General features: G+C 30.7%; 1 long non-coding RNA gene across 3 annotated transcripts in view; it reads left to right on the top strand.

Moving 5' to 3' along the window:
• LOC148279197 (uncharacterized) overlaps positions 1 to 14054 on the top strand; it is a 169722-nt gene that overhangs the window by 153076 nt on the left and 2592 nt on the right. For 2 of the 3 annotated variants that reach the window (XR_015822951.1, XR_015822953.1), the window contains 2 exons: positions 10213 to 10347; positions 13455 to 13668. This is a non-coding gene — a long non-coding RNA (uncharacterized LOC148279197). Of the gene's footprint in view, positions 1 to 9371; positions 9398 to 10212; positions 10348 to 13454; positions 13669 to 14054 lie in introns of those variants that run through there. The other variant, XR_015822952.1, reaches the window with a different exon arrangement.

Below are 14054 nucleotides of genomic sequence, written 5' to 3'. Positions count from 1 at the left end.
TATCTTTATCTACGCATTAAAAGTGGACAAACATTTTGTTCCACCGAGCAATTTTTCCTTTAATTACGATTTACTTAAATTTTTAATCGTTTTGAGATTGGCGCTTTTTTTCTTAAAAGCCTATTCAAAGTTTAAGAGAAAAATAGGTCAATTTTGAAGTCGAATTAAATTCTGACATAACTGTCAGTTTTCGAAATCAGCGGCTAGGTGCAAAAAATACTGTCGCTCGATTCTGCCCTTCTAAGAAATATGAGTATATATGCGCAAGAAAGTTGCCACCATAAAAAATAATTAGTTATTTTATTTTTTCCGTCTGTTTTTTAAAAAAAAATATAAAAGAAATATTTGCGTTCTTATGATTTATTCAAATATTTACTTTTGAGGGCCATTTTCAATGAGTTGTAAATAACTCACTTTTAGAAAATGGAATCAAGTTGGGGTAGAGTGGGATTCGAACCACAGACCCTTGGTCCGTGAGTCCGAGACACTAGACACAGGACCACAACCCGATTCACTTTTACTATCTTCCGGAGTGTACGTATCGAGTCGTTAAAGGAGCCGGTTTTGCAGTCCCACAGTAGATAAATACAGACGATCGTTAAGCATATTGTCTTGGCAAGTGACAAAAGTCTTTTAAAAATCATGACCAAGCAAACATTTGTTGCTTGAATTGGGATTTATAGCAGTTTATAATTGCTTTGGAGTGGGATCACAGAAGCTTATTTAAAATATAAATGAGAACTATTTTAAATATTAATGAAGCTTACTTCCTTAGAACGCGGACTAATTTTTGCGGTCATTCATTGATTTGTCTCGATCATATGATGTCGAGAGGACAAGTGGGTAGAACATACCGAGGAAGATTGAGATAGTACAGAAGCTAAGTATACCGTCTCGATATGTACAGATGAAGATAGCGTTTATAATTGAGGCCCTGAAGTGTAAACCTTATCATCTTACCTTCATGTAACATAAATATGATTGAAATACGCTGCATTAGGTTTACTGAACTCGGTGCGGAAAGGTGAATGATGATAATTTTGATTAGTACATTAAGACGTTTTACTTAGAAACGATACTGAAAAAAAAATTCAAGTTATCAGAACAGGGCGATAAAAACTAGAGTTACTAGGTATAATAATTTTGATAAAATAAAACAACTTTGTTTTTAACAACTAATTTTTATTTTTCACCTACCGGTTTCAAAGCAAACAAGCTTCTTCGTCAAGGTTAACGTAACTAATGAATTGATTCCTTTTTTTTAATATTTCTATCATGTTCACTAAATACTACCTGTGGACCCAATAAATCAAGTCGTTTTTTCCTTACACGGGTGGTAATTTTGGTGTTTTCACACTAGAATATTTCATAGTCCCTGGACTGGTACCTAAAGCGTAAGACCGATCATCTCACCTTCATGTAACATAAAATGATCAAGATACGCTGCGATTGGTGTACCAATGCAGTGCCCTATGCATCATTAGGTGTGGAAAGAGAACGATGATGATGATGATATTTTCATAATTTGTTCCATATAAGGTTGACTTCTGCTCAAAAACATTTTTTTCCCTCTGTTTTTCATACTTAACTTCAAAGACAACGTGGAGAGTTACGAATGCGATTTCCAGTGAGATCATAATAATTTATGTACATTTTACGTTTATCGTAATTTTAAACTCGATGATAAAAAATAACTACTAATCGTTGAAATAGGGCACTTAATATGAGCAGAAAATACTTAGGTTAAATTTTTTTTATTTTTCATTAAATGATCTGCTGATATTCCATTGACTAAAATAGAAACTATGAAATTATGAAGAGAAATTACATAATTAAAATTCATCAACTTTGAAAATAACCAAAAATAATTCAATATTACTATTAAAAGGATTTATTGTGAGATATTTCAGTGATAAATTTATTTTTTACAAGAATTTAAAAGCCTGTTTTTTGTTTAGTTTTGTCTGGTAGTTAATTGTACAATTTCAGTCCCTGGGCCCGTATTACAATAAAAAGTTAACATTTATCTTAAATTTCATCTACAAGGTAAAATTATGTTTTCAGTATGAAAAATAGAATATGTTTATATTTTTTCTAATCATAGTTCATTACAGGTTACCGACGAATATATTGTAAATGTTCATACAAATACACATATTTTTAGACATAAATATCGATTCTACTTTATACCGTCTCAATATGTACCAATGAAAATGGCGTTTGTAATCGCGGCCCCGGTTTATTTATCTCTACTATCCTTGTCCCGTTTTAGAATGTTGTAAATGTTATTATTCTGATATTCTCGTGTTGTGTTAGTATCTACTACATTTTTTTTCAAGTTTCGGTTCGTTGTCTAAAAATACATCAGTGGCTAATTTATGAATAAATTTTAAGGATTCTTGTTGAAAAAGTTAAGTGGCATTTAATTGTTTAGTTTGTTTAAATAGTTCTTTAGTTGGTGGTAGATAAGGTCATATACTCATTTTAATATTTTATTTTGCTATCTTTGTAGTCTGTTTATGTCATTTTGGTTTCCTGTTCCCCATCAACGGTTGAGTTTCTTTAAGGAATAACTGCAAAAAATCCATAATATATTGTACAAAGTATTTATTTTTGAAGGTAGGTAGATACCTGCGTAAAACTAAGTTAAAGATTTTCCCAGCCATACGTAAACATTTTTTCTCAAGGAATGCCGATAAATAACATAAATAATATTTCGTATACAGGATACATTTTGTTAGGAAATAGTAAGATACCCCCAATACAACATCTACTACAAACTTGATACATATTTTGTGTTTGGGCAGCCACGTAAGGTTTCCGTAAAAAGATGGCTTAGATGTTATCCCGACCAGAGATAGATGCTGTGAAATGACATGGAAAATATATACAATCTTTACTGTGTCATTTGTCATAAGAGTATTGACAGCTACCCCCTCGACTATCCCCCAAAACTCCAAATCTTACCATAAAACTTCCCGAGGGGCATAAGTATCGAATGCTGAACACCCTACGCTAAGGGTGATTATTGCGAAGCACCTATTCCTGCAAAAACATAACGAAATATATGATACATTTTTAGTGGCCATAAAAGTATCAATAAAAATATTATTTATATTAATTTTAATCTTTGTAGGTTGTTTTGGTGTTTTGTTGGGTATGAGGTACCATATTAGATAGAGTGAATTTAAAAGATATGTTTTGATTGCAGTTTAAATGCTAATAGTAGACACAAAAAATAAGGTCAAGGGCCAAGAGCCAAGACACAAACTAGCCAGCCGCCGGCGCTAGGTATTTTACAATTCCGACGGGCTCTTAGTTCAACTTTTGTGCCCGAACTAAAAAAATAAATAAATATGTAAAATATAATGGTTCAATTTATTTACGACGCCGCACCGTGTGTGAATACGTTAATATTATATTTGTGTGGAAACATACGACGAAGTTTCAAAATATTCCCACAGTTTGATTGAATTCCAGTGAAAAAACAATTACCAGACGCGATCACATAAAAGGTTAAGTTAATTGCTTTGCGCCTTTTTTTATATTACGAGCTGAACACAGCAATGCTTTGCTATTGCTAGATTTGAGTATATAGACATATATGGATTAAATAAACACAATCGAAAGTTTATTTTTTGCGTTTCGGATTACATAAATTGTGAGGATCTGCGATGACAGGAAATTTTGACAAATACTTATTTGAAGATCGTTTAAAGGAACTTCAACAAACAAATTAAAACTCAAAACGCATTTTGTGTATCTATAACTATACATACAGTACTCAAAAGATAGATATGTTGTCTTGTGTATAAAAGGGCTAGTGTCGGATTTAATTATTTTCTTGCCAACATTTTGTAAAAGGTTGATGGCAATTTAATACACGTATTTAAAAAAAATACAAATATATTCATATGTGTAGTGTTTTTTTAATTAAAATATTTTCAAAAACCTACAACAGTTTATAATAAGGTTACAAAATAGCTGTAAAATTAATCTGTCGTAACGTTGTGATTTACGACATTGCCATTGGCCCTTTTAGACCCAAGCCACAAAAATATTGTATTATTGAAACACTTAAATATTTTAGTATTACCTACCTACCAACAAACAAGTATGTTTTAACCAATCCTCAAACTACTATTAAAATTTTTCGAAATTCACCTTATTCTTCTTTGGTTTCCACCTATCATAACTTGACATTTGCAATACACTATAATGGTGATACACCACTCACTATAAAAAAAAACAACCGTTATTTTGTGTGTATATATATGTATACATGTGTATATGTATACATGTGTATATGTATACATGTCTATATGTATACATGTGTATATGTATACATGTGTATATGTATACATGTGTTTTTGTATACATGTGTATATGTATACATGTGTATATGTATACATGTGTATATGTATACATGTGTATTTGTATACATGTGTAAATATATATACATGAATATATTTACGTATTTTTAAATTTGTACAAACATTCGTGCCGATTGAATAAATTAGTAATAACCTACATAGGTTGAAATGTAAGAGAAAAAACAATAAATAAAAGTAGTTAAAAAGTATCGACCTTACCAGAAATCGTACAAGGAATTTTATGTTTGACAGATAAACGCGGTAACCACTACACCACCAGGTGAACTAATCTTAAATCGATTTTCTTTTTCAGGATTTTTTGCCTAAGAGAAACCACTTAGCCAAAAGCATTTTTCAGGATTCTGGTTTAATTTTACTCACATAGCTGTATTCTGCATTAAGGTCCCCACAGGTATACTCGGCATTTGACGATCGCCAAGCTACGACTATAATGTCAATTGTCAAATGTCACGAGTTGCTACCAGATAAGCTTGATTCTTGACGATCGTCATTTGTCGCTAACACGTAGTAGGTAATATTTTAAGATGGTCAGGTGTCGGCAACAATTATTGTATCTTTATGTAGGCTAGAGATGCCACGAATATTTAGCTATAAAACTAAACTGTTTATTATGTACGGAAATTGAAGTAAATAAAGTGATTGATATCTTTTATTGAAATTTTAAAAATCATCTGAGAAATAAATGCAGGAACTAATGTAAAATTTCACTAAAGCGCATTTCTTGTGATTCGCCGTGCGCCTGTCACAGACAATTTATTAAAGAATCTTTTCATTATAAAAGATCAAATGAGTTTTAAAAGGCTTTAAATGCATTAAAACCCTTTCAAAGTACAGAACTTCGTTTATCCGCACTCTAGTCATCCGGAATGCCAAATATCCGAATCGTTATCAGGAAATAAAATATTAAGTTGATGTTATAAAAATTTACAAATATATATATAAGACAATGTTTGTATGTGTGTCCTCAATAGACTTAATAACTACTGGACCAATTTGCGCGTGATTTTTATCAAAATGATGGACTTTGTCATGGGTATATTTATAACTCTTAAAAACTTTAATCTGTTCTTTAGACAAAAAGTTAGGAGCGTAAATTAATGTTTTATTCATCATCCACTAGGGCTGCGTTCGAGGAGAATGCGTATGCTAAAAAATCAAGGGGAGGTTATTTTTGAGAAAAAATTGTATTTGGATGTTTATATACAACATTATATTTGAATGGCTCCCAATCACATTCTTTCCTTAAATTCTTTATTATTTCTACGGATTAATTTTTTTACTAGATATTTGGACTAGATTTAATACATTTTTGAAAATCATATTCCTACATAAAGTGCACCCCTGTTGGTCAGAAGAGTAGAGTTTGACATTTGTAAAAATAATTATTTCAAGTTTGAGAATTCAATCATAAACAAGTACCTAAGTACCTACTTATTAATGAAAAGTTACATTATCTTTTTTACGTATATCCGTTTATCATCATAAAGTAAAGTTTTATCAGTATACTTAATAATGTTTAATCTTTAGAGAAAACGCGGTCTGACTTTTCATCATACAAACGTGTTCCCGTATTTTCTCCCTTGATTTTGGGACTAGAACTGTGATTTTTTTACACACTATAGGTACTCGTATTTACCATTGGCGCATCCCTATGGCTTTGTTTTTATTATTTTTAATAAGTTGTTTGTTGTGGGAACTATAACCATTCAAAATCCCGTAAACATGCTTAGTCTTCGGGCGCACGGTATGCAAATAAAACTATTTATGAAAAATGCAAGACGTGCTAATACAATTTTTTTAACTCTAATATTCTGTCTAAAAAAATAACAGAATCGGTTTAGTTTTGAGGCGCGAAGAACGGGACAACGAAACGTCGATTTCGTCAAAATTTTGTTAGGCATAAAAAGTGTTAGGTTAGGTTAGGTTGTTAATTCTGATTCGGCATTCGCCATTTGAGTGAAGGGCTGTAATAAGTTCGATTAGTTTTATAGACATACCATATGCTTCTAATATTTTCCATAGTGAAGGTCTATGCGGACTATCGAATGCTTTTTTGTAATCTACGAAGCACATGGCCAAGGAACTATTAAGTTCTTTGTTCTTTTATAGAATACAGCGTATGTTGTGGATATGATCCGCACATGACCTATTAGGTAGGAAACCCGCCTCGTTCTAACTTAATACTCGCATAATGGGTCCTCGATATCTTTGGAGTATTATGTATGCAAGTACTTTTTCTGGTAACCTATTTATCGTGATGCCACGATAATTATCTCAGTTTAATGGATCACCCATTTTTTGGTTGCATAAACTTTCATTGCGATTTATACCATATTCAATAACCCTCATGTCCAAGGAATTGGTTCGAATGAAGGAATTGCACGCATGCGCAACACCTATAAAGATCAGCATATATTCTCACGCTGAGATATTTAACTCTGCCCTACATACAATAAAAAAATTCAGTACCATAGCACTAGAGCGTTTTTGAATCTGCATTGCAAATTAAAACTACCTACACGTCGTGTGGGTGGGTGGTATACATTTTGGTTGCAGTTATTAAAAGATTCCCTATTCTACTCACAGCCCATTCAGAAAACATATTAATGTACCGAGTGTCAATGGACTTCGCTCTCATAAATCTTTGATAAAAAAAAAACAACAATTGACAAATCATTAATCGCTCAACATTTGTATCAGGTACTAAGTACCCTTTTAAAAAAAAAGTTTTATTAAATGAATAACAGGGCGACGCATTAAAACACTAATTATCTTGAAAGTTCATCAGAAATTTCATTTTAAAATTTACAATGAACGTCTACGAGAAATTTCACACACTTATTGAATTTGCAACAGAGAGGGAAAACATTTTTGAGAAGAGAATACGGAAATCTAGGCTTTTATAGGGCGTATGGCGTATGACTTGTCATTTGCTGGTTTGAAAGGGCCACTTTACACTGTGTAATTCACGATTCTGCTCATGTTTAAACATCTGCATTTTCTTAGCTCTTCCATCAGTTGACTTTTGTAAAAGTAAAAGACCTTAAACCTTTTTTGATGTGGGTGAGATTCATCTGGCTGAATTCTTTCACCTACAAGGAACTGTCTAGGGAGTGAAATCCAGCCTGTCTACAAGCATTTGGACATACTAAACATATTGTTAAATACTAAGTACTAATTGCGTAATTAATATCTTACAAAATGTTTTGAAGATTAAAGAATTTTGGCTTTGTTTAGTGGTAAGGTAACTTTTTGTAAATAAAATATTTTACTGAATAAATTTTAAATCACTGAAAAAAAAATCCCATTGAGCTAAATAAAACTTAATTATATCTGCATACCATTTTCAAAGCATTATTGAGAGTAGTTTGAAGTAAAAAAAAAAAATAATCATTGCATTTCATATTAAATCATCTTTTAGTTACTTTTGTTCTCTTATTATTCATATGAAATCATATTCAAATATGTATTTATTTGGTAGCTATTTTTAATTTGTTCTAATTAATGTAGGGATCGAATCTTCTCTAGAGATCTAATCAGGAATCCGCAACACAATTACGAGATTATAATTGCATATAACTAACACGAGTTCCTGTTTTACAAGTTTTATGAAATTATTCCCTTCAATGCAATATTTTCAAGTGGGTAATTAAAATAAACATTTGGTTATAAATTGCATTTTAAATTTTGCATGACATATTTCTAGAATTCCTAAATTATTTAAATAAAGGTCATTTCAAAAAAGGAAAATGATAATTTTTAAAAGAGATAAAAGCATAGAATTAAGAATAGTCCATAAGCTGCATACGCGCATCAAACAAAAGGCGACTAAAACGAGTAGTTTTACGTTTTGACCCATTTATTTCTTAGTAGAGGTCGCTCGGTACGCACCTCCCGATTTAAATTCAAGTATGCAGTGTTGTGTCCTTTTAAAGTGTCAAAACACTGCTGGGATCCAAAAGAAACAGGACGAGATCACATTTTATGTGTAAGTAGCAAATTCATGTGTAAGTAGCAAATGCATTACTCAAAAATTTTATTATTTTTCCACCTGTCAGATTGTCATAGAAAACAAAATGGACATTTTCTTAGTGTTGCCAGGGTAGAAAAAGAACATTGGTTTTAATTGATTTAGTGGAATTTTAGCTTATTTTTTGCTCATCTAATGAGAGAATCAACGAAAGTTGGACCTTTTGGATTAAGCAATGCCGTGGTGGACATTTGACCGACATTATTTTTAAAACATCAAATAGTATTTAACATGACATAAAAATATCCGTTTTATGTAAAATAAATTTAGTTTTATTTTTTAAGTTAAAAGTTCATTAATTTAATTACTCGTATTAAATTTCCCTTTACTTATCTATTATGTTGTGTCAATCAATATTTCCGCAAGTACAATAACATTTTAGAGAAATTAACTATTTCATTTTTTTAATATAATTATTTTCCATTTGTGTGATGGTTATATTTTTCGCGATCTGGCAACATTGCGCGGCGACTTCACGTATGCGCGCTGCGAAAATGGGGAAAAATAGGGAGATTTTTGGACACAGTCCGATGTATTCAAATATGATTCTACGCTCCTTCTGGACTATTCTAAATTCTATGATAAAACAATCAAATTGTAATTATTATATTTTAGCATATGCTTGTAATTTATTCAAGATTGAAAGGACTGAAAAAATCGTTTAAATATGAACGCTCTTTTTAATAAAATAGTGATTTGCACTTATTTAATAAATTATCAAACAGCCCTTTGTCGTCAAAATAAAAATTATTTATGTCTGAAAAAATGTAATAATTAGTTATCCCATAAGAAATTGTTGACTTTCAAAGCCGTTATTTTAACGTTAAATCAAATCACTTCGATACCATAGACATTTTTTCAGCACTTATAGGTAGGTACCTAAAGATAACACTAGAAAACGAACGAATCTATAAACCTTTAAATGCTATGCGAATTCCGAAATCATTCCACTAACCGCTCGATCTCTTTGCTGGTGAGTACTGCACTAATAGCTCATTAAACTGTTTTATATACGTTATTTTTTTTCGCTGTAGTAAATTTATAACAATTATTTATTATAAAACGCAATATTTATACTGTCTAGATAATTCTTCACATTAAGACATGCTTGTTAACCCATAATAATTAAGATAATTTTTATTTGAAGAATAATATTGTTGTAACGAACCGTTAAACTAGTTTTTCAGCAATATTTAACAACAGTCTTATGACTAATATAATTTATTATAACTATTCATTATTATTATTATTCTAAACCCATTATTTATTCAACCTTCATTTGAAATATTTTTCGTCTTGTCTGGCTTAAAATTTTAATTGTATTGTTACGTTATATTGATACAGAAACAATTTTAACATAAGTTTAAACAACCGTTTTACTTGTCAGACTTATTTTTAAAAAGGTGATAATTGTTTAAATTTTGAACGACTATTTTATTTTTGCTTTATTTAGTTACTTCAAAAAAAATCATCATCTTAAAAACTTATAGAATATTTGATTTCAATATAAAAAACATCAAGAACATATATTTTTAATTGATTTTGATATTTTAATGTTTTCAATTCTATATATTGATTTGGGTAAATCATTCTACAGTTTTACGATAGTATGTGCTCTTTATTTAAAGTTCTAGAAGTTTGTATGGTAATTTTAAACCAAGTGCGTATACCTCCTAGACGGGGACATTCATTTTTTAATCATTCAATTACTAGTTTAAGATGTTAAATGCTTATTATTTATCTGTTTAAGTACTTGTTTTTTAACGGAACAACGTTTCATTATTTCAGATGCAGAGTGATCGAGCGGTTTGGCCCACGTGGTCATTACTGACCACGTGGAAATTCAAAGGTAACATTTTCTGAAAACACCCTTAGACCATGCCACAGGGCAACAACAAGATCGAGGCGGGAACCAACTATGAGGTAAAGTTATCAACTATACCAATCTAACTAACAAAACATTTTACTAAATCATAAGCGCGTCACTATTTTTTAAGTAATAAAAATACGAATATCAAATTCTTCAGAGTTACTATTTTATTTTGTAATATAATTAATTTAGATAAGATCGCACTACAAAAAGAGGTTAAATATTTACATACAAAACGCATGAATCTTGGCAACAAGTTAGTTCTTGGTATAAGTTATTTATATAAATAACATTGTTTTAAAGTATATTGCTTGTTGGTTTTATAATTATGCAAACCTTAACTTTTAGCGAAATGGGTTAGATATATTTCTAGTTTCCTTTCAAATCTAACACTCTGATTAATTCATTCTGGCTATAAATTTGTACCTACATTGATATTTTTCGCTTATTTTTGTAGGTAATCCAGTATATCTTATGTTTAATTAAAATCTTTGTGAATGAAATAATTTTAACATAAAGACATTTTTATTCAAGAAATAAACAAAAATAAATTACAGTAAAATTATCATCCCAACATACGGTAGACAAAACTAAACACATGAGTTATTTTTTAATTAAATTACATGCAAATTATTTTGCTTTTTAATTAACTATGTTTTGTGATTTATTAAAATTTAAAAAATTCTTTACAAGTTAGTAAGCGTAGGTAGATTATAAAATAACGTGCCTTTTAAAAATAAGAAATGTGTTATATTAACAATACAGACTGTTTTAATGGTAGGGAGTTTCTAAAAGTTACCGGCGATTTGGTAGTCTAAATTGTAAATTTAACAAAACTTCTTTTCAAAATATTTATTTTACAGCTCTGTCTATCCTTATCACCACTCAATCATTCGCATCTGTAATGTAATGTTTTTTTTATATTGTTGTATAAATAAAATTTAAACACCTAGTTATACCTTAACAAAGAAACAAAATATACGCAAACATAATTTCAAAAACAATAATTGCTATAAAATCCAGATGTTTTCCGGTAACACTCTGTCCACCTATATGGATGTTTGCTTTTGACAAAAACCATCGCTATCCCACGAAATTATGCGATAGACCCAGCATCCTTAATCTCTTTTGGCAACTCATAAAATATCTTTAAGTACTTGATTCAGATTGTTCAGAGTTGCATGGATTCTTGTTTTGGAGAGTCTGAAACCTGCATCTCTCTTCGTAGGATAGCGTTATTACGCTAAACGTTACTGGACGTGTATTCGGGCTACAATTTATTTTATATTTTAATATTAATACTAAAGTAGTTCAATGATTTTTTGCTTTACCGAAAGCATGTTCAATACCGTCGACATATGTTGAATCTTCGTGTATCTGCCATATCTCAATACCATCCTCACTCCCCTATTCTGAGCTTTCTGCCTGACATTGTATCGATGTTCAGTGCTCAGAAAGAACAATACCAAAACAATAATTGAACGTAGTTATGCAGAAAGCAGCCAGCCAAAGAAAAGTGAAACTGAAATAATAGCACCTTTGTGAAAAGAGTGAATTATCATATATACATAACAGCTGGAATGTTTTTGACTTTAATAAATGATAAACAATGAATATACTAATATGTTTTATATTACTAACAAGAATCTAATTCCGTATTTGACCAGATTAAATGATTTTTAAAGTATCGTAATATTTTTCTAGTGCTGTGGGTGTTTTCTGCAATTTGAGAAATGTCGTTTTTGTGATAGACACCATTTTCATAAGGTGATTAATACAGTTTTTTGTATGAAAGCGGTCTGGCTGTTTTTAGCAAAACATAGAATTAACATTATTGCACCCAATAACATCAATCTCATTTTTTCAAAATTATGGACTGGCTGCTTTCTGCTTAACTACGTTTAATTAAAATGCGGCTAAACAATTGCCTAAAAAATAATATTACTTGTATTTAAACTGAGATTTTCTCTCTACTTTAAAATTTTACCTTTTCACAAAATTTGTTTTTGGTGTACTGAAATGTGAATCAAATTTTAGCTTATTATTTATTAGTAACCGTAATATTTTATTTCATTTACTTCATCTACATTCTCCCCGTGAATCTTTAGTCTATTGCATTCTTTATTTTTTTACTGTTTAATAATGATATTACTCATTTACTTTCTTTTTGAAACATTTTATTTTAATTTATTTATATCCAACATATAACATTTGATTTAAATCTATTTGCATTTTATTATTAGCATAATCCACATTGTTTCCAGCCACATAGAGCAGAATTTCATCAGCAGAAAGCTTGACATATGAATATTTTAAGCATTTAACAATATCATTTATATAAATTACAAAAAGTATTGGCCCCAAAAACAATCTTAAAGGTACCTAGGCTACTGCATCGGCGCCAGGCGCCAGTCCAGGCACTGAAATATTGCAGTGAAAAAACATTTTCAGTCGATTTACGCGACCTTTCTGAGAGTCGCACCCGGAACCTCGTGCATGGTAGCCAAACGTACTAACCACTAGCCCTCCCATAGTCTTGATTTTATTGTGTTCACTTTTATTTTAGCTGTCTCTTGTTTTCCGTGTAAAAAATATTTCGTGTTGACCTGCTCGTTACTCTGATTAGATGTTTGTTTGATCAGTCAGGGGCAGCCACACCAAAGAAAGTTGAATATTTTTTGCGTGTTCGTCTAAATGGACGAAATTGGTTGCGTATAAAAGGTAAGATTAAATAGCCCAATGAGGAAGTTCATTGCTACGAGAAACTGGATGCAAAAAATGTTTTCTGCATTGTAGGGTGAAGTTTTTCGGAAATGTAGGGAAAAAAATGTTAAAATTATTTTAATCAAAATTTAAACTACGACACAAGTTCATCTGAATCAACTTATGATGGTTTTGATAGATTTCCAGTTTAAAAAGAGCCAACTCACCAATCAGCAACACTCACCGATCAGAACTTGTGCCCTTACAGACGAAGTAATTTCTATATTACAAAACTTTAAAAAATCGTTGCGCTGATAACACGATAAATGAGTGTATTTTTTAAATTTGCTTAGTTTGACAGTCTATTAACAAATAAAAGAAATTATGAAACCATAATTCGTATTGATATATGTTTTTTAATACTTTCACTCATGATTTTCTTTCTTTTTTGTTTCAGGGTAGTGGGGATAGTTTTTGAAACATATGGAACGAAATCGTGTCCGCTTTTCATCTGTTTATCAGCCTTTTGTCTTCGCTTTTCCGGAAGCGGTAGTACCAAGAGGAACTGATGATGTAGAGAACTGCAGGTTATCTCTAAATTGCTTTCTAACAAAAGCTTCGGCTTTGCGTTTATAAGTAAATGCATGGAGAGATTTCACAACCAACCCTAGGTACTTATAACTTATTTATTTGACGCATTCACAGTCTCGTACGCATCAATATTACTAAAAGCAACATCTATGAAATGGAAATAATAATATAAGGTGAGACTTGTTGGTAAGATTCTCATTTTAATTGGGTAAACTTCATACCACTGGATCTTCTACTTCTCCAGTCTCTGATTTGTATGAAAATAGCTGTACCTCCGAGGCAGACGGATTCAAATCCAGAATTTGATGAAATGAAATTTCGATTTTCGTATCCACTTTATGATCATGTCCATTGATTTTGAAGAAATATAAGTCTTAAAATGAAAGAACTAATATATTAAAATACTGAAAATACAAATTAATATTCCGAAATATTATAAATCACTTAAAGAAAGTAAATTCTTTAG

Source organism: Micrasema longulum, unplaced genomic scaffold, assembly GCF_059751315.1.
Source record: "Micrasema longulum isolate JH-2025_06_02 unplaced genomic scaffold, ASM5975131v1 h1tg000747l, whole genome shotgun sequence".
In the NCBI taxonomy this organism is placed as follows: Eukaryota; Metazoa; Arthropoda; class Insecta; order Trichoptera; family Brachycentridae; genus Micrasema; species Micrasema longulum.
Note: the sequence above shows the minus strand (reverse complement) of the source record. Positions and strands in the feature narration are given on the sequence as shown.